Here is a 22,986-nt window from a genome sequence, read left to right as displayed (position 1 = left end):
CAATTAAACAGATGTCAATACCAAGACTTGAATTATCAGGAGCTGTCACTGCATGCCGCTTATACCAAATCCTGAATGATGAACTTGAAATAAAGATTCACAACGTTACCTTTTGGACAGACTCGACAATAGTGCTGGGCTACATTAGAAATATATCATGACGATTCAAAACCTTTGTAGCTAATAGATTAAGCATAATTCACAATACAACTAGTCTAGATCAATGGCGACACATCGTCAAGAGGAATAGACGCTTGTGATAGTAAGAAACTTAATGTATGCATTGGTTAAATGGTCCGTACTTTCTCTCGAAAGATTCAAGATACTGGCCACTAGAAAACGACGCCATTGACTATCTTATGAACTATTTTTCCAACTGGACAAAACTATTACGAGCAACGGCAACGAAATGTAATATTTGCCAATGTACAAGAAACTTGCTTCAAGGAGGAAATACTCAAACTTAAGCAGGATACGCCTGTGAAAAAAGACAGCCGTATTGCTTCTCTTAATCCAGTACTGTATAATGAGCTTATTCGTGCTAAAGGACGCTTAAGAACACAAAATCATGATGAATATCCCATGATCCTACCAGATAATCATCACGTTACGTCGTTAATTGTTCGTTTTTATCACGAAAATCAAGGTCACATAGGAAAACAACAGGTGCTTGCAGCTACACGTATGAAATATTGGAATTTAAAAGGACCTAATTTTGTTAAAAAAGTAATTGGGTGCTGTATTCCATGTAAACGTCAACACCGTCCACTTTGTGTACAACAAATGGCACATCTTTTTGATGAACCGATGACTGCCGACAAACTCCATTTATATTCGTCAGAATCGACTATTTTGGATCACTTTTAGTTAAGTTAGGTCGTTCACACGTTAAAAGATATGATTACCTATTTACATGTCTCACAACCAGAGCGGTTCATCTAGAAGTGGCCCACACATTAACCATTCGCGTTTCAACGCTTTATAAACCAACGAGGTGTACCAGAAAAGATGTACAACGGCAATTGAACTAATTTGGTAAGCGGAGACAGTGAAATGCGAAAATCAATTAAAGAATTGACCCAATCAAAAATTGGAAAAACGCATGTTACAACAGGCGATCGAATGGCATTTTAATCCACCTTTAGCAAGTCATATGGGTGGTTCATGGGAGCGTTTAATTCGTTCCACTTGTAGAATTTTGAAAGCCTTAGTAAAGCAACAGCTTCTAAATGATAAACAACTGCTTTTAACGTTGATGACTGAGGTTGAGAAAATTTTAAATGACAGACCTATTACGCCAGTGAGCGATGATCCCAACGACCCGTCTGTACTAACACTAAATATGTTACTCTTAATGAAGGAAATTCCTGCCTTCCAGGCGGTATCCTCAAAAAGACAGATATTTACGCTAGAAGATGGTGGAAACAGGTCTAATATCTCGCAAACGTGTTCTGGAGAAGATGGATACGCGAGTATCTACCAACGTTGCAGATGCGTCCAAAATGGTAACGATCTAACACTGATATACGATAAGGCGATCTCGTTTTAGTGGCTGATGAAAATGTACTAAGAGGACAATGGCCTTTGGGCAGAGTTACCGGGGTTGAAGCGGATCGGGATGGGCACGTACGTAGCTGTATTGTCAAAACTAACAAATCAGAATTAGTAAGACCAATAACAAAACTATTTTTACTAGAAGGTTCAGATTTATAGATTGTTAATATTATTTTTGTATTAATACCTTTTTTTTAAATGAAATTGTAGAATTTCATGGTGAGGAGTGTAAGAATTATATCTATTCTTATTTTCATGTTTTGAATATTTGGTAGAAGATACATTTATTTAAACACTAATAGTGTATACTACATTGTCGCTTAGCTGCCACTAGTTAATTTATAGGTAAGCTTTTTGTAAAAGCTACATTTTTCTATACAGTTATTGACTATTTAATTGATAGGTAAGCTTTTTATAAAAGCTTCATTTTTCTATACAATTGTTGACGTTTACGGCGCTAACTATATTTGCAGTCTTTGCCACCCGTCTTTATGACGTTAATCATTCTATGATGAGAATATATTTGATCGGACATAAAACATTATTTCTTGAACATGAATTGAAACAATGTTCCGTAAATGAAATATATTGATTTAATCTTTTGTGCAAATTTTGTTCTTTATTGGAAGATATGTTTCTTTATCTTTTATTATTGACTGAGAAGTAATTTATGCACTGTATATTCTTTTTATGATTATCGGAATTTAGTTTCACTCTTATTTATGATTTATAATTTATGTATTTGCAGAGAATCGTATCGTATACATCAACATATTAAAGAATCAATTGATACGCATACTTGACTTTGTTTTGATTTACTGTGTTGACCAAACATTTGGTATACGTTAACTGGACTGAAGTCCACTTATAAAAACATACGAAACTAAAATAAATACATGGCATAAGTATAATAACTGATGCGCACCTTATATCTTATTTTTCATTTTCAACTGTTTTTGTGTAACGTTTTGCCTACACGTATCAACCTTAAATTGCTTGAATTTTAGTCTGTGTTGGTTGTATTTCCGTATAACATGTATGAAAATAAGAAGATGTAGTATGATTGCTAATGATGCAAGACTCCACATTATAACTAATGACGTAGAACAGCCATATTATGTAGCACTTATGTCCGTTCGTTCTTTGTTTCCTAGGGTTCAAAACTGTGCAAAAAATATCTTTTGAGCTCCTAGTATTAAAACATGTTTTTAAGAAGTTGGTGTACAATTGATAAAAAATTGTATGCATAAAACTGATTTGCATACTGATTAGTGGAAAAGACAATGAAAGATATAGTCCACAATTTCTTTGTGTCACACATGCAAACATTCCTTTACTATGATATAAAAACAAAGGCTAAGGGGTATCCAACCATGACACAAAATCAGTGCATGCACAGAAAATAACACAACATGCAAAAGGATAGTGCTTTATGCTTAATGACTTTAATACCATTTTGTTTCAAAGTTTAAATTTTGAGTGCATAATTTACATCGATTTTCAGTTAAAATATTGTTTTGTGTTTTATGGACACATTTACATGTACCTAAACAGTAAAGTATCATTAAGTAAAAAATATTACATCCTCCAATATATCAATTGCAATAGCGATGGTAACGAATTTGAAATTCTGCCTTTCAAGACTTATAATAATTAATTCATATTATAATGTTCAAATTGACAAATATACGATCGTCATCAAAACTGTTCAATTATTATCAGAAATTATGACATGTTTGTTACAAATTCTTCAAAATAGGAAAATTATGAAATGGAATCATTGCCAATGAAAAAAGTCTCCATAAAGAACAGGGGTTTAAAGATGTCACTTACGCATTCAACATTGAGCTTTCCCATACTGGGAGTAAGCTATTTTTATAACTTCCCCCTAAATGATTTTTCAAATCAGCAGCTCAAATGACACAAAACTGGCACTACACGGTGGACTAATAAGATAAATGTATTCGCATTTCTATCACCCCGGTTTTGGATTTAGTTTTTGGTGCTCAGTCTTTATATGTTTATTGTATGTACCGTTGTTTGCCGTTGGTCTTTTGTTTTTTGTCATGGCATTATACGTTTGTTTTCAATGTTTTAGTTTCTTACTCCATAAGTTACATTTCACCTCTCCTTTTCGAGCCAGAATCATGCGGCAATGTCGTACCGGATATTTTTTCAATATCGTAGTAAGTATCAGGAGCGAGTAACGCAAAGTTTCACCACCCAAGATAATACGATAATCCCGAGATTCGAATCCTTATAACTATATAATTCCTTAAGTACATTAAAATGATTGAGACAAGACTTTATTAATTCATTCATAAACGAAAGCTGAAAATTAATAAGACAGAAGAATGTGCAAATGAAGCATTGTTATGTGGTAGTGTGTTAATTTGGATATTTTTACTTTTGTATTATACTTTGATATTGTGATACTATATATTTGATGAGTGTAATATTTTTAATTCTAAGTATTTAGTGAGTTAGTTTCTAGTCATGCTCCACTGGTTATGTTCATTGTATGATTTTTTTACATGGCTCAGTGAGTTTTGATATATTGGTTATTTGTTTACTCTCTGGGTTTTACTAGTTTGTATTGTGAAACTTTTTCTTCTTTGTGATAATTGGCTAATTTAGTCATATGGTCATTTTGGAGGGAAATTCTATTGTTAGGTCAGAATTTACTCATACTTTGAATTGTATAGTTGTGTGTTGTTTGCTTTGATATATTTATATTTGTGGACATCTTTGATTCCATTATCAGGTCAGTTTTCTCTACTTAATATGTCACATTCATACTAAAATACTGATATGAATAGATTGTATAGATGATTTGGTATGAATGGTCAGAATGAATGATTTCAGAGTAAAAGGTGTATAAAATAGATTAAAACATATAAAAGTATATTAAATATTGTTTAAATGAGTTTAACTAAATTGACACAGTCAAACAAATCATTTTGTAAGTATTTAAGCCATAAACAGTAAAATTATATGAATTACTCAGTTTAGTGAAAAGAAGTAATAGTAAAGATATAAAATAGTAATTTGTATGTTAAGACATATTTTAAACTATTAAATGATTTGATAATTTGATACGTAAACTATAAACACAAATAGTTATGATAATATTTTTATTACAGATATTTGAACCATACTGTTCGTATATCATGTAGAAGATTCCATATTGTAAATACAGGACCTATGTACCTCATACATGGTAGGTTGTGTATTCTGTTTATATGTGTGTTTTTGTGCTTAACATTTGTCTTGAGCATGGCTATAATATTTGTTTTAATAAGCTTATTGTGTTATGTTACTGTACGCATTGCTTTATGTGTACTAATTCAATGTTGTTAGTAATTTGAATGGAATGACCCATAAATGACTATCAGAAGAATATTTGGTAGAATACAATATGTTAAATGTTAAGATGTGTAATTTATGATGAGAACAATATTTCTCATGATTAACATTCTATGTAAATAAATTTGTAAGTAAATAGCATGGAAAACCATAGTTGTCCAGTAGGAAGTATTTGAGTATTGTATTTTAGGTATTGTCACCTAGAATGACTAGAGTTATCTTTCTTTGTATTTATTATTTGTATTTGTATTGCAGGGTCATTTCTTATATTACACAATAAAACGAAGCCATTGATCCTGAGGTGTTTATTTTATTATACGACCAAAACAACCTGGTTACAGATGGCGCCCAACGACTTATTTTGTGGAGAATTCGAATTTCAATTGTAATTATTTTCATTTGTGGATTGCGTAACTACTACACAGCTGTTCGTAACTTCCGGTTCAACACCTGGTGAAGGAAACGTGAATTGGATTGAGACATTTTTTTTGGAAAAAAACCAGCGAACTGTAGGTGTTTATCATCATTATTTGTATGTTATATGTATGTTTGTACGTCTTGTGTTTGTGTTTGTACATGATGTTGACATTGTCATAGAAATTTATTGAAGATTTGGTTTAGAAATTGAAAATTTTCATGGTATAAACAAATGCAGAATTTGATTATTTGCTGTGGATAGAGATTTGACAGAACAGTTGTAATATAATAACATGAAATAGGCTTTGTTATTTGAAGTAAACATATAGTATTATACCACAGAGACAATCGTGTATTGATATTGGTATTGAATATTATAAATGTTATTTTGAGTTGTTGAACTTAAAATTTTTTTTTCGTAAATACATAGACCCCCCTCCCCCACACATCTGTTTTGAGGTCAAGGTCAACCGGAAGTACTTATAGACACACCCACACATAATGTAAATAAACATTGAACATTTTATAGGGTGAATACTAGGTAGTATTCGGAAAGATTGATTGATTTAGAAACACCTACATAGACATTCATAGTTGTTAATAGTTAATTACATACACTTTTATTTTATAAAAAAAAAAAAAGAAAAAAAGATTTAGACATATACATTTCATTGATTTAACGAGTGATAATACTGTTCGAGATCAAACTTTACTACATTCAATTTTGATTAATTGATACAGACACACAAACTATTTTGAACTTTTCCATTTTTCACACGTCCATATACATTTAAATGTGTTGTTTATTTTGTGTTGTATGTGTAGAGTAACTGTGTACTGTCATTTGTGTTGTATGTTTAGTTGTTCACTGTACTATTTAGTATTTATATGTACTTTGTGCTCCTTTATTTATTAACATGATGTGTTGGTGTTAATACTGAATTGTAGTTTGAGGTATAAAATTATTTAAAAAATTTTAAAGGTTTAAACTAATTTAAATTTGAAAAAAGAAAAAGAAAGAAAAGCATAAATCTTATTAAACATTCAAAGAGTTTAATATTATTGAACGTAATATAATTTAAGCAACCACTTTTACTCTGAGTAGCGATTGAGCATTGAGAGGATAGAGTGTGAATAAACGTTACATTTAACCGTTCATACTATTAACCTCACCATCTGTTTCTAGTTACATCCTTTATCTTTACTGTTCACTTATTGTTTACTCATTGACTTTGATTTGATTTAGTTCATTTATTCTTTGAGGCATTTAGATTTTGGACTTGTATTTTTTTTAAGTAAGCTAGGTAGGTTTAGTATTTGCTTTGGAGTTGAGATATATCAGTGAAGTTGTACTATATTTATTGACTTGAAGTTCTTGTAGTTTGAGTTTGTTGACGTAAAAGTTCATCACACTCATATTGTAGGTAGAAGCAGATTATAATTAAGAAGGTAGGCCTTGGTGATATTGTGTGTATATATATATTGTATTGAATATTATTTTGTGTAGTTATATTCATACTTTTGATTTGTATTTTATTATATTTATAGTACATGTCATTGTGTATTTATTCTATTTTGCATTGATTATTATTGTAGATTATTAATACACTTTACATTGTATTGTAGATTTGATTTATTTTAAATTTGTATAATAGATTTGATTGATCTTTAACTTTATTTTGTAGATTTAATCATCTTTGTCTATATATCTTTTGAGATATACTTTATTATTTTTTTATATATCTTCTGAGATATACTAAATTTCTTTTCTCTATATCTTTTGAGATATATCTGATTATTTCTATACATATCTTCTTAGATATACTTATTTAGTTTATTTTCTTTATACATTTAGCTTATATTTTAGGTTAAGGTATTTAATTAGTTTTCTTATTTTTTCTTGTAGACTTTATATATATTGATTAGTTTATCACTATTCTAATACATTATTTTTTTCCCCCAGCTATATTTGATTAATTTATTTACTTTTCTTTGTAGGTATACTTATACTTGGTTGTATTACTTATACTTGAGATATTTTATACTTATTACCAGATTTAGTTTAATTTCAGATTATCTCCCTTGACAGTTGATATTTATTTTTTTTTTCAGATAAGAAGTGCAGTAGCTTTTGATTATTAATTTGATATTTATTTTGTTACAGATAAGGAGTATTGATACATAGCGGACACTTCTTCTTTGGTATTTATACTTATCATCTAGTTTGGTCAGCAGTATATTATTTTAGGTTTCAGATTCATTAGATTATCTCCCTTAGATTACTATATATAATTTTTTTTATTTCTGACAGATAATTGCTGTTACAGTTTATATTTGACTACTTTGTTTGGTTTCTTTCATATTTCAGTGTAGGATTATCAGATCTTTCATATTTTTTTTCTTTGTAGTATATTTTATTAGTATTGTTCACATTTTATTTAGTATTACTGATCACCATGGCAGAAGGAGGAAAGTCTTTGGAGGAAGTCGTCGTTACTCCATCCAAGGATAAGACATTTAGAGATTTATATCTGGACATTGAGGATTTGAAGAAGAATCCACAGAAAGGAATTGAACCACAATTAGCTGGCATGATGATTGATGTGTTGAAGGCTTCTGGACATTTAGATGAAACAACACCTGTTAAAGATGTCAAAACACCTAGTTTTAAGAAGGGGATTATATTTGGTCTACCAAAACCAATGCCACCATCTCCACCTTTGATGTCAAAGAATATATCTACATTACAACATCCATCTACTTTACAAAAGGCATCATCTATGTCTCAGCCACCAAAACTTACATGGTTTTCTGGAGAAAATGCAAAAGGAGAACTTACATTTGATTTATGGAGGTACAACATTAGATGTTTATTGAAACAACAACTTTACACAGAAAATATGATTAAGGAAGCGATGAGAACATCATTGAGAGGAGAAGCTGGAAGAGTTGTTATGCGACTTGGTACAGACATTTCTGTCAACCAGATACTGAACAAGCTAGATAGTATCTATGGGAACATTGATCAAAGAGAGGCATTATTGGCAGAATTTTATGGGGCTAGACAGAAAGAGGATGAGGATATAACAAGTTGGAGTTGCAGACTTGAGAATGTCATTGGTAGAGCACAGGATTTAGGAATGGTACAGGTTAATGATGTTGACAAGATGCTTCATTCCATGCTTTGGACGGGATTGCGTCAGGACCTGAAGGATATCAGCAGTCATAAGTATGACACCATTAAGGATTTTGACAGTTTACGCGTAGCCCTTCGTCAGATTGAAAGAGATCATGCAGTGTTAAAAGAGACCGATACACTAAAAACTAAGAGTAAGCAAGGAACATCTAAATCAGCGATCACTACAGAGGAACCGAAGTATGATAAATTGGTAGGAATGATAAACCAACTTACACAAAAGGTTACTTCATTGGAACAACAGAATACACCACAAAGATACTTACCTCAATTCAACAGAGGATATAGAGGTAATAATAGAGGATTTGGACGAGGTAGAAGTCAACCGTCAAGAGGTACTGGCAACTGGCAATCATCAAGAGGTACTAGTAACTGGCAATCATCAAGAGGTACTGGTAACTGGCAACCACCTAATACAGGTAATTGGAATCAGCAATCATCAGATACACCAACCTATGAAGATACCCAACATCAACCTACACAACAACCGGGATATCAACAGGAACCTTAGTGCCATAGATGTGGACTTTACGGTCACTTACAGATTGGATGCCGGGTGATTTTAGATCACCAGAGGAATTCTTTAAACTTCAGGCAGCCTATGACCAGGGGCCGGTGGTAGGCTTGAGGAAAAATGCAACACATGGTCCTCAGATTAGAAATAATTTAGTTAAAGAAATACCGCCAGGATTATTAGGAAAACCTGCAGAATCAACAGTAGAATTAGAGGGAAACAAGGTAACTACACTTTTAGATACTGGTTCAACAGTGTCAACTTTGGCATACTCTTATTACAAAGATCATCTTTCTAGCTCATTAGAACTTCAGGAATTACATAAACTTTTGGATATTGAATGTGCAGGAGGAACTCAATTACCATATTTAGGATTTATCGAAGCAAGAATAACAACTAAAAACAACATTAACAGAACTTATCCGATACTTGTTATACCAGATAGTCAATATAACCAGCATGTACCTTTACTACTTGGAACTAATATACTTGAAACCTTGATGTCAGAACTTAAACAACAGCATGGAGATAGATTTTTACAGAATGCACAGTTAACTACACCTTGGTATCTTACATTCAGGACTATATCACTACAAGAAAAACAACTTACAAAGAACAAAAACAGATTAGCTTTAGTAAGATCTGCAGAAATACAAAAGATTATAATACCTCCAAATACCGAGAAAATTATTGAAGGATATTGCGTCAAGGAAATACCGTTTAAGCCTACAGCTTGTTTATTACAAACAACATTAGTATCTGATCATCATATACAAGATTTAGATATAGAGCCAGCAATACATCAATACAGATATAACAACAACAATATATTGAAAATTAAGATAGCAAATGTAACAACTAGTACAATAGCCATTCCACCTAAAGCTATAGTTTGCGAACTTCAACCAGTCACTATTGAAGATATACCAAAGGACGAAAACACTGATGATATACCTATTACAGAAAAAGTCAAGCATATCATGCAAAGTGATTTGACAGATGAACAATTTCAAGAAGGAAAAGATATGATAAATTCATTTCAAGATATTTTCTCAAAAGGTGATGGTGATGTAGGACATACCGATAGGGTGCAACACCGAATAGATTTAATTGACAGAAATGAAAGACCATTCAAACAGAGATACCGCAGAATTCCAACCGCAATGTATGATGAAGTTCGTTCTCATTTACGCCAACTTCTCAACAATAGAATCATAAGACCATCTCATTCACCATATGCATCTAACGTGGTACTTGTTAAGAAAAAGGATGGATCTCTCAGACTATGCATTGATTACCGCCAAATTAATTTAAAGACAAGAAAAGATAGTTATGCTTTGCCAAGGATAGAGGAATTATTAGATTGTTTAGCTGGCAGCAAGTTCTTTTCCGTTGTCGACATGAAGTCGGGATATTATCAAGTCGAGATCAAAGAAGAACATAAGGAAAGAACTGCGTTCACTGTAGGACCACTGGGTTTTTATGAGTATAACCGTCTTCCGTTTGGACTAACAAATCCACCAGCAACTTATCAAAGACTCATGGAGGAAATTTTAGGCGATTTGAATTTAAAGATATGTTGCATATTCATCGACGATATCATCATTTTTGGAAAATCTTACGAAGAACATCTTCACAACATAAAATTAGTTTTTGACAAAAATAGAGAAGCAAATTTAAAATTAGCACCAGGAAAATGCGAATTCTTCAAGCGAAAGGTTAAATATGTTGGTCACATAGTATCTGAAGAAGGAATTCAAATAGATAAACAAAAGACAGAAGTAGTAACATCTTGGCCAAAACCATCTACACCAGAAGACATTCGTCGATTTTTAGGATTTGTTGGATATTACCGTCGTTTCATTCACCAGTTTAGTAAGATATCAAAACCATTAACAGAGTTAATGCCTACACCAACAAAGAAAGGACAGAAAAACAAGACTAAAACAAAGAAATTATGGAAATGGGGAAATGAACAAGAAAGAGCATTTGAACAACTGAAGGAAAATCTCATATCAGCACCTATACTTGGCTACGCAGATGGTTCTAAACCGTATGAACTTCATACAGACGCATCTGGAGACGCTCTTGGTGCTGTTTTATATCAAGAACAGAATGGACTCAAAAGAGTGATTAGCTATGCCAGTCGCAGTTTATCTAAAGCTGAAAAGAACTATGCTACACATAAGAGGGAATTTCTGGCACTGAAATGGGCAGTATCAGATAAATTCAAGGATTACTTATACGGAACGAAATTTACCATCATGACTGACAACAATCCTCTTACTTATGTATTAACATCTGCAAAACTTGATGCAACAGGACATAGATGGTTAGCTGCATTATCAGCATTTGATTTTGATATACTCTATAGACCAGGGAAGGCTAATGCAGACGCAGATGCTCTAAGTCGTCTTCCTGCTGATACAGATTGCAACGACAGATGTAATATACCGCTTGAATCCATCAAAGCTAATTGTCGAAAAGCATTACCACCAGCTTATATTGAGAGTTTAGCTATTTCACCTGATGTAGTGATTGAGGATATAGAAAACAGAGGAACCAATATAGGAAATATTATTGACTGGGAAAAAGCACAAACTATGGATCCAGACATCAGACCATGGATTGAATTTTTTCACCAGAATAGAAAACCTAGAATTAAAGAAATAGGACCTAGTCCATTTATGCGCCAATTTCAACATCTTAGATTGATTGATAACATCCTATACAGAGAAACAACTATAGATGGAGAAATAAGGAAGCAATTAGTTCTGCCTATTACTCATGCATCAACTGTATTGGAAGCTATGCATAATGATATGGGACATCCTGGAAAAGAAAGAACACTCTCATTGTTAAAAGACAGATTCTATTGGCCAAGAATGGATAAAGATGTGGAACATTGGATTGAACAATGTGGTCGCTGTATAAGGAGAAAAACAACAACGAAACAAAGAGCGCCATTAGTAAGTATCACTACTTCAACGCCAATGGAACTTGTTGCTATAGACTATTTAACGTTGGAACCATCAAAAGGAGGATATCAGAACATACTTGTCATAACCGATCACTACACAAGATATGCACAAGCCATTCCAACTCGTAATCAGACTGCCAAAACCACCGCAGATGTTTTATTTAACAACTATATTGTACATTATGGAATTCCACAAAGACTTCATTCAGATCAAGGAGCAAATTTTGAAGGAAAAGTAATAAAAGAACTTTGTAAATTAACAGGAATGAAAAAGTCAAGAACAACAAGCTATCACCCTATCGGTAACGGTATGACAGAAAGATTCAATAGAACTTTGTTAAACATGCTTGGATCTTTGGAAAATCACCAGAAAGTCAACTGGAAACAATACATTGGACCTTTGGTACATGCATACAACTGCACTAGACACGAGTCTACTGGTCAGTCACCTTATTTACTGATGTTTGGTCGTAATCCGAGACTTCCCATTGATGTTGTTTTTGGATTAAGGAAGGATGACTTTGAGCCTTCAACGAATTACATTAAGGAATTGAAGGAGCGTTTATCAAAGGCATACCAACTTGCTGAAGAGGCTGCCAAAAAGGCCAGAGAAAAACAAAAACAGATGTATGATACCAAGGTCCGAGGAGCTAATATCAGCATTGGAGATAAAGTTTTGGTCCGAATCCTTGCATTTGATGGAAAACATAAATTGTCTGACAAATGGGAAGAAGAACCATACAAAGTCATGACTCAGCCAAACACAGATATACCAGTTTATACTGTAAGAAGGGAAAATGGAACAGGAAGAACACGAACATTACATAGAAACCTACTTTTACCCATTGGATTCATCTATGACAAAGAAAAATCACTTCATAAATCCACAAAAGATCATATTAAACACTCACTGAAGAAACAGGACAAACCAGAAGAAGGTTCAGATTCTGATACCACATCAGAAGACGAGTCTGATTCTGAAAACCATTTCATTGTCAACTCAGATGGATATTTGGACAGTGATAGAATCATCACTGAAGAGTCAATTGATCCAGATGTTGATGAAACACAGCTCGAAGATAACAACAGGGAAGCTGTAGAAACTACAGATCCGCATGGGGACGCCCATACTGCTACACAGGCTGAGCAGGAGGAATCTGTACACATAGAAAGCGCTCCAGTAGAGGAAAGTGATGGCCAACAGGATGATACACCTGAGGCAGATATTTCACTAGAGTCAGATGATTCAGATAATGTTCCTGTCAGACGCTCAACTAGATCTAGAAAACCACCCGTTTGGTATACATCAGGTGATTATGATATATCTAAGTCAGCAGTTAGTATTAAGAGTGAGTGGAAACAGAAGATTGATTGCATTACTGATCTGGTACAGTCTGATCTTTTTGTGGATATGAAGAGTGAAGCAGCACGCACTATTTTAGATATTTTGAAGACATCTACACATACTGATAAATGACGGGACGTCATTTTTTTCCTGCAGTGGGGAGTATGTGGTAGTGTGTTAATTTGGATATTTTTACTTTTGTATTATACTTTGATATTGTGATACTATATATTTGATGAGTGTAATATTTTTAATTCTAAGTATTTAGTGAGTTAGTTTCTAGTCATGCTCCACTGGTTATGTTCATTGTATGATTTTTTTACATGGCTCAGTGAGTTTTGATATATTGGTTATTTGTTTACTCTCTGGGATTTACTAGTTTGTATTGTGAAACTTTTTCTTCTTTGTGATAATTGGCTAATTTAGTCATATGGTCATTTTGGAGGGAAATTCTATTGTTAGGTCAGAATTTACTCATACTTTGAATTGTATAGTTGTGTGTTGTTTGCTTTGATATATTTATATTTGTGGACATCTTTGATTCCATTATCAGGTCAGTTTTCTCTACTTAATATGTCACATTCATACTAAAATACTGATATGAATAGATTGTATAGATGATTTGGTATGAATGGTCAGAATGAATGATTTCAGAGTAAAAGGTGTATAAAATAGATTAAAACATATAAAAGTATATTAAATATTGTTTAAATGAGTTTAACTAAATTGACACAGTCAAACAAATCATTTTGTAAGTATTTAAGCCATAAACAGTAAAATTATATGAATTACTCAGTTTAGTGAAGAGAAGTAATAGTAAAGATATAAAATAGTAATTTGTATGTTAAGACATATTTTAAACTATTAAATGATTTGATAATTTGATACGTAAACTATAAACACAAATAGTTATGATAATATTTTTATTACAGATATTTGAACCATACTGTTCGTATATCATGTAGAAGATTCCATATTGTAAATACAGGACCTATGTACCTCATACATGGTAGGTTGTGTATTCTGTTTATATGTGTGTTTTTGTGCTTAACATTTGTCTTGAGCATGGCTATAATATTTGTTTTAATAAGCTTATTGTGTTATGTTACTGTACGCTTTGCTTTATGTGTACTAATTCAATGTTGTTAGTAATTTGAATGGAATGACCCATAAATGACTATCAGAAGAATATTTGGTAGAATACAATATGTTAAATGTTAAGATGTGTAATTTATGATGAGAACAATATTTCTCATGATTAACATTCTATGTAAATAAATTTGTAAGTAAATAACATGGAAAACCATAGTTGTCCAGTAGGAAGTATTTGAGTATTGTATTTTAGGTATTGTCACCTAGAATGAATAGAGTTATCTTTCTTTGTATTTATTATTTGTATTTGTATTGCAGGGTCATTTCTTATATTACACAATAAAACGAAGCCATTGATCCTGAGGTGTTTATTTTATTATACGACCAAAACAACCTGGTTACAGTTAGAATAATCACAATGTCACGTTGACATCTCAGCCTTTTAATAGATTGATTGTGTATGAACAAAAACTTAAATTAAATTATTTGCTATGCTTGCATCAAAAATATTAATAGGTGATGCTTGATAACTTAGCGATTAAATATAAATAAAAAAGAACGTCGTACTGTAATGGTTTCGTTTTGCACATTTATTATATTCGAACTCATTAGCACTCACCATTTTGACGTCTTCAACATGATTTGTTAATGCAAACAACACGTTTTAACTCTGTAACTCATGTTTCAATAAATTTTGAATAACAATCTGCAAAATAAAACGTTTTATTTTTTGGCAAATCTTGACGAATTGTATTCAAATATTCCTCAAAGGTTTAAAGACGTTACACATTTCTAACTTTATTTTATGTATTTGTTCCTCTAAAATGCAAAAATCAACTTAAACATATATGATACAAAAGGAATAGATATGACACCAATAAGCAGAATAAGTACATGTTATCCATTGCAAACGGTTGACTTTTATCAGATTGATTTACCCTGAATTTGTCCACTTATACATAATTAATATGTGTTAGGAATTTATATATTAATATGTGTAAGCTTGAGGTCATGTGAATTGCTCTTGTGTGCAATGTATATGATTTCGTGCTGACAACGTATACGTTTGGACTCATTATAAAAAAAGTATCCTTTAATATTTGAGAATAACTTTTTAATGAATATAATTTTATCTGACGACAAAGTACCTAAAATTATATAACTTTGCAATTAGCCATAAAATAAATTTCATCGAGTGTAAAGAATGTGACAAGAAATTCATATTAATTGAGAAGCCAAGGTTTCAGCATATAAAAAAAGGATGTGGTATGATTGAAAATAAGACAACTGCCCTACGGAGCCAAAATGATATGGACTTACTGTACTAAAGAATACCGAACGTCCTTTAACAATGAACAAATTAGACTGTATAGTCTGCTATAGTTGTCCCCAAGATGATAAAATGAGAAACAATTCGAACTTAACGCAGTGATTAAAGCTAAACAATATATGAACAATGAATACTACGGAGAGCAACCACCGACACACAAGCTCCACACAAGGAAGAGAAACATTGGAATGAAGCGTGTTCAACACTTCCCCAAGCTCAACTGTAAAATCAGTTGGAAATTAATTGGCTTATCATATTGATAGAGGAAAGAAATCATAAGAAATCTTCTGAGCTATTTCATACCCATGTTTACCCAAATGAACTGAGGCTATTTTCATTCGTTCAGACTTTGATTTCAGACTGTAATTCAGTTGAACTCATATTACAAGATTTGCAAGATTTAAATGGGACTAAAACACTAAATTTCATATCTTTATAAACTACTGATCTACAAGACACAACCAATTTACAATTATGCTTTCAACAACACCAAGTAACTGTTTCCAGCTGTCAATCATCTTTTGATTAGCTGTAAAATTGCCACAAATGTCATCGACAACAAAAACTGTTAGTTTTCCAGGCTGGTAAAAGTCTCTTATATCTGTTGGGACTGTTATTGGAATGACAGTATTTCCTAATCCTTCCATCTTTAAAGCAACGTGTCTTGTGACAGCCATTTTTCCTATCCCCGGACTTCCAACAACAGTTACACAGTTTTCTTTTTTCAGACAATTTAATACAAATTGAACCGCTCTTGTAGGTACAAACTTCTCATCATCTTGTTTCCATTTTTGTAAATCCTTATCAATTTGATCTATGGAATAAATGGCAAACATTTACAAAAGGATTAATCATTTCTCAATACACTTACAAAAGTTCAATGTGGTTAAGTTGAAATTATCACTTTGTAAATTTACAGTCGCCATTACGAGTTTGTTGACCGTTATGGAATATTCATTTCACAGATGATAGCGAATATGCTCCAATTGTTGCAACTAGAATCCAGATCCTTTTTTTTCCGAATGTGACCTACCGATTTAGAATTATTATTTGGTTTGTACTAACATGAACAATACGACGGGTGTCACATTTAGAGTAAGGTCTATTTAACCATCCGCAGCACCTGAGATCACCCCAGTTTTGATGAAGTTCGTGTTGCTCATTCTTCAGTTTTATATGTTGTGTTTTGTGTACTGTTGTTTGTCTGTTTGTCTGTTTGTCTTTTCTTTTTAAGCCATGGCGTTGTCAGTTTATTTTCGACATATGAGTTTGTCCCTTTGGTATCTTTCGACCCTCTTTTACAAAACTCATCCTCATGAATTCACTCTTACTGAATCAAGCATATGTTTTCTACTCTAATTATTAAATGTGCTATCATGTTGGAACCTCTTGAAGCTTACTATATGGTATATGGCTTTGCTGATTAGTGAAAGCCTACATTTGTTAAGATCTACGTCAGTTGGTCTCTGTTGGATAGTTGTCTCATCGGCAATCATCCAAGTCTTTTCATTTTTCATATAAATAATGCCCGATGACTTTTCATATCACGATATCAAAATATATCTTGGTGGTTTTCGTTAATATATGAATAACGAACGGACAATCCTGTCCTACTGATTATTTTTCATTTATTGATTGCTCATTGAATCCTTTATATTTAGTTTACGTTTTGCAGTTGGTTTGAAATTATGGCATTTTCAGAGACATATCAGATTTGAATAAACACAATACAGAAACAAAATACCATTACAACAGATATATTTATCGCACCTCAGGTAAATAAATAACGTTATGATTGGTTTAACGTCTTCACCTGGTTACCCCTATGAATCCGTATTGGGCCATTAGATCTCATTTTTGGTTCACGTCTACTATTAATAGCGACGTCATTAATTAATGTTATTCTATTTCATTGTTTATTCTATACAAAACTTGGCAGGAACAGTCCTGTGTTCGATAAATTCGTTATACGGTTCACGGTCTCACGCCCCTTTGATTTTTGCTAACTCTCTATGGATCTTAAAGGGTCAGTAACAAACAATACAACTGTTATATGAATTATTAAAGCTTCATTTTTTGCAATTTCATTATCAATCTCGAAAACTTGGATAACTATGACGGCTTGCTTGGATGTTGAAACATCAACATATATGTGTGTAAATGGTGTAAACTGTTAAATTTCATTTTTTAACAACTACACAGGCAAATTTCACTCACATGAATTTCACGTGAATTTAAATCCATGTAAATCTCACGTGAAAATCACGTTAACTTTACCTCACACGAGCTTATACGTGAGACTCAAGTGAAAATCACATGAATTTTTTTCACGTGAAATTCACATGAATTTTTTTAAAGTGATATTCACGTGAATTTTTAAAATAAAGTTTTTCAAAAAACATTGAAATTTTCAAACTTAATCAAAATCATGAAAATTGTTGTCAAATACAGCGAAGGTAATATATTCCGGGATAGAAAATCCTTTGTATTTCGAAAAATGCAAAGTTTAGTGAACAGTCAATTTATGCTTTTGACCATATCAATGATAATTCATGTTTACACAGGAGTACTGGCAACTCATCTGGTGATGTATATGTGCATGTTCCAATTTCTAATTGTATAAAAAGATGTCATATGAAATGTATAAAATGTTCACTTGCTGGCAAAAAAATCCCGCTCGAATATACTATCATTGCCACATAAATTTCTATACGGAATATCATCAAGAGTTTTATTTGTATAGACATGATAGAGGAGTTATTTACATGTAGCTAAATATTTCATTTTCATTATTTGAAAGACGTTAAGTGATTACAAAATGAAGGGAACTAGTCTGTACTTTACTGAATACATACATATTTATTGAACTTATAATTTTTATGATTTGTGTTAACACGATGTATAACTGACAGTATATTTTATGTCATAGAATGGCGCATACGACTAATCGTATTGAAGTCAATTAAAAGTATTATCATAAATTCACATAACTTTAAAGACAAAACAAAACCTTTTAACGACAGTACTCTTATTTGAGGTTGACAAGAAATTGTATTTGACTTTTGATAGAACTAATGACATATGTTGATAGGATATTTTGATTAATTTCATATCCAAGACGAATAACTGTTCATTCTTTTTGTAAAACCAATATATTATGTTAACGATTTGTCTAAATCATGTCGGTTGCCCATTGTCTGGAATGTTAGCAACAAATTGTAATGCATTAACTGCAAAACGCCAATTGATATGTTTTTGGTGAGAAAGATTTGTTCAAACCGTAAATTAAGTGACAATCTTTTTACTTGAAATGATCTTGAAGGGAGAAATCGATTTAATTGAAAACAAAGAAAACTGGTATTTAAAACTGCACAAGAGTTGTGTCTTTGTAAGATTGACCTACTGTCTATTTGTTTAATTACTATATTCAACAGCAGCAGTTTGACATCCTTGATTTATATTCGTTAGATCATATGATCTAGACTGATTCCTTTAATATCAGATGAAAACATCAGACCCGTATAATCATCTTCATATCAGATAGATTAGCCAAGAATGATTCTACTTTCTATTTCATGTGTTTTGGGCGGTAACCTGGCTTTATCTTAAGACTTCATGGTGAAATGTCCTTACATTATCTTAAATACACTAATATTTATAAAATTATAGTATTCACAACAGCACTTCCAAAACATTAATTATGAAACATCGTGTTTTTTTTTTTAAGTAAGGGGCAGTTATTGATAACATAACTTAATCTCAAAGTAGAAACTATATTAAGTTATAAGATATATAACTAGTAAACAGATTTCTTGCAGCGGAAATATGGACAAACCAGTGATTGTATGGTCCTATGAATTTTCATGTAAAGCGTAAAAATATTGGCCGCATGAAATTCTTGGTTTCGACTTGTATCATTGCTATTATATTCAAATAAAATAAAACATGGTTTTTTTACTTCAAATTACTAATTGTATCAAGTTTTCAATATACCTTGTATGTAAAGCAAAATGGATAAATAAATGCGAATACATTCTCTTGAAATTCTATCGACCATGAGAAAACGTATACCTCTGATATTCCTCCGAATCACCTCCTCTTGTTCTTTTATCACGTTGTCTATTTTCTTTTGAAGTGTTGAAACATTCCCCTTCACTACAATGAAAAATATACATTATTTCAATTAAAATGTATAGACAACAGTAGATGTTTGATATACATTCATATGTATTCATATGAGACTGACTTCCTGCACAAACTCCTTATTAAGAAAGAAAAGAAGTTAGCAGTATCCTTCAATTTTCACTTTCCGCTATATATATGATGTTATCTCACTAAATATTTCAAAATTTAACGCATCTGTCATGTCTATCCAATCCAACTTGAGATAAAGGATACAACAGATACAAATTTGTCTTCCTTATATCCTGACTTATATCTAGAGAAATTGATAATGAAGGTCGGTTGAAAACAAAACTTTACGACAAAAGAGATGATTTAAGCTTCCCTATTGTGAACTTTCCATTTCTATGTAGCATCATTTCAACAGCGCCTGTATACGGATTTTATATCTGCCATTTGATACGATATTCCAGGGCTTGTATTTCCTATCATGATTCCATTGAGTGTTGCTGCTCACATGGAAACTATTTAACAAAGAATTCCAAGTAGTGAAGTTGAAATCATTTCTTCAAAAATTTTACGGACGCCATCACGAGTTGGTTGACTGTTATGAAGTATCCGTTTAACAATTGACAAGAAACATGTTCCAACTGGTTTAACGACAAACCCGTCCCATTTTCCCCGAATGTGACCTATCGAATTAGACTCATTATCGGATGTGTACTAACAGGAGAAACACGACGGGTACCATTTATGATGCTGAATCAGCTTAGACTTCAGGAGCACATATGTTCACCCCCAGTTCTAAGATGGGTTCGTGTTGCTCAGTCTTTGTGTTTCTATGTTGCGTTTTATGTACTGTCTGTTTGTCTTTGTCTTTCTTAGCCACGGCGATGTTAGTTTTTTTTTCACTTACAAATGTCCATTTGGTATCCTTCGTCTCTTTTTTAATCTATACTATAACATAATTTTTTTTTTCTATATCATACTGAACAAGAAATAAAATAGTCAATCGACATATTGAATAGTAAATGGTTAATGCGTCAAAGACTCGGCGAAAGGAATGTACATAGATAAAATGATATAAAGAGATGTGGTAGAATTGCATATGAGTCCAAACATAAAATGACAGAAGTTAATGTATTGCTATAGGTCATCAAACGGTCTTCGGCAATGAATACACACATATCGTAGTGTATGTATAATTTAACATCAAGACGCGAAACAAGTGAAATAACTGAAAATATTTACACTTAATCTTTATTATATAATTTACGAAAAACAAAAATGATGGACATTAACCAATAACGACTACTGAATTACAGGGTCTTGACTTAGGACAGGCACAGAACGAATGTAGCTTGGTCAAACATGTAAGTGAATGCTCAACCTTCTACATAGTCTTGGACATTGATGTAACAGCACAACCAACAAAAACCCTCTAAAATCAATTACATATGACTTAAGGCAAACGATCAATATGTATCTCCCTCCCCCAAAAAAATTACATACGAGTGACACAAATCAGACATGAGAGTACTTGCAGTAAATTTGGTTACTCTGAAATGTTAACATTGTATCTAATTAATCCATCAAATAGAATAAAGCTAAGGTAGTACGGGGTTAAGAATTTTAACCTTTTCTGCAGGTTGTTGTGCAAAAGAGAACACTTTAAGGTATAGAACCACTAATTTGGGCCCGTTCGAAAAGAACATACAAGAAAGTAGTACATATTTTAAACAAAATAGTTCCTACGCATAGCTGTATCTTTGTCAAAAGGTGAAATATTTGGGTAGTTTTTGGTATCAAATGAAAGCTTGGGGACTTGGGATCACTGTAGAACCCTCGTTGAAAGATTTTTTTGAAGAAAAAAAAAATAAACATTTATAATAGGAGGGCACATTTGCCCAGTTGTTCAGATCAGAAGTACCTGTTTTTGTAGTATCTAACTTTCGGGAACCAGTACGCTTTAATATGCAAATAAAGGTATGTTGAATTTTTCAGCACAAAATAGATATAAGAAGATGTGGTATGAGTGCCAATGAGACAAGTCAGGATAAGGTATAGTTTTGACATGAAATGACTGCCGCTTTATTTGAACTTAAAACAAAGAAGCCACTATTACTTCAAATTGCAGAATTTAACATAGAAAGCAATGGGGCTATGAATTAGTGGTTTTATACCTATTAATGAAAGGCATATGAAATTCTAATTTTAGAAATCATACCCATTACAATGAAAATTGCATGGTCACATTTGTTGTTAGTTATCATGTTACATTAAATTTTTTTTATGTCAATATTATGTTGGTGTCAAATTACAGCCCTCAAATTGCTACAATAGGGCGATTAAGCCTTTTTTGGTCATTTAGCATGTATACAGTTAAAATTTTACCTGAAGTTTAAATTTTTGCACTATATAGGACTGAAACCAATGAAACATGAATATTATGACTGGTTTAAAGTATACATATAGTTTGTGGTCAAATTATCTAATGAGTGTTTATGTTTTATTGGGTTTCTTAGTGTATCATTCATTTCAAAGGAAATTAAGGTATACTTATATAGGAATTCCAATATCTCACTTGAAATGCAATCTATAACCAGTTTAGCAAGTTGTCTAGCTGGAAGATACATAAATTGATCTTGTTGATTCACATTTTTACATGAAAGTGTGGTTTGTACCAAATCACTCTCATTTTTCAACACGTAGAAAAAAGGGGGGGGGACAAAATCATCAATTATATTTAAGGTTTGGACCACTATAACTATATTCCAGGAACACTCTCTGATAAAAAAAAAGACATATAGGTAAGCACTTTGGTATTTGAGTAGATATTTACAAATAAGAACTGGTAAACATTGAAAAAGTCTCATATCTGTTACTTTTAGTATCCATATGGTGTTTTCTTTGTATAACGCATATGTTACTTCCAGTCCAATTTGCGCTTGAATTCAGTGATATAGTTTTTTGAAAAAAGCTTTATGTATTTTTCTACGTTAGAAATAGACCATAGAAGTAAATCAAGTAAAGCAGAAGTCAATCTAACAACTTTAGTGCTGTTATAGGT

At 32.2% G+C, this 22,986-nt stretch overlaps 1 long non-coding RNA gene across 1 annotated transcript; it reads left to right on the top strand.

The window, feature by feature from the left end:
- Positions 1-14,210: 14,210 nt before the first annotated feature.
- Positions 14,211-14,822, top strand: LOC127712242 (uncharacterized). Its single transcript, XR_007987003.1, has 2 exons — positions 14,211-14,381; positions 14,783-14,822. It is a non-coding gene; the product is annotated as an uncharacterized LOC127712242 (long non-coding RNA).
- The last annotated feature ends 8,164 nt before the right edge of the window (positions 14,823-22,986 follow it).

This window comes from Mytilus californianus, unplaced genomic scaffold, assembly GCF_021869535.1.
Source record: "Mytilus californianus isolate M0D057914Y unplaced genomic scaffold, xbMytCali1.0.p SCAF_8, whole genome shotgun sequence".
Classification (NCBI taxonomy): domain Eukaryota; kingdom Metazoa; phylum Mollusca; class Bivalvia; order Mytilida; family Mytilidae; genus Mytilus; species Mytilus californianus.
This window is presented reverse-complemented; position numbering and strand designations above follow the sequence as displayed.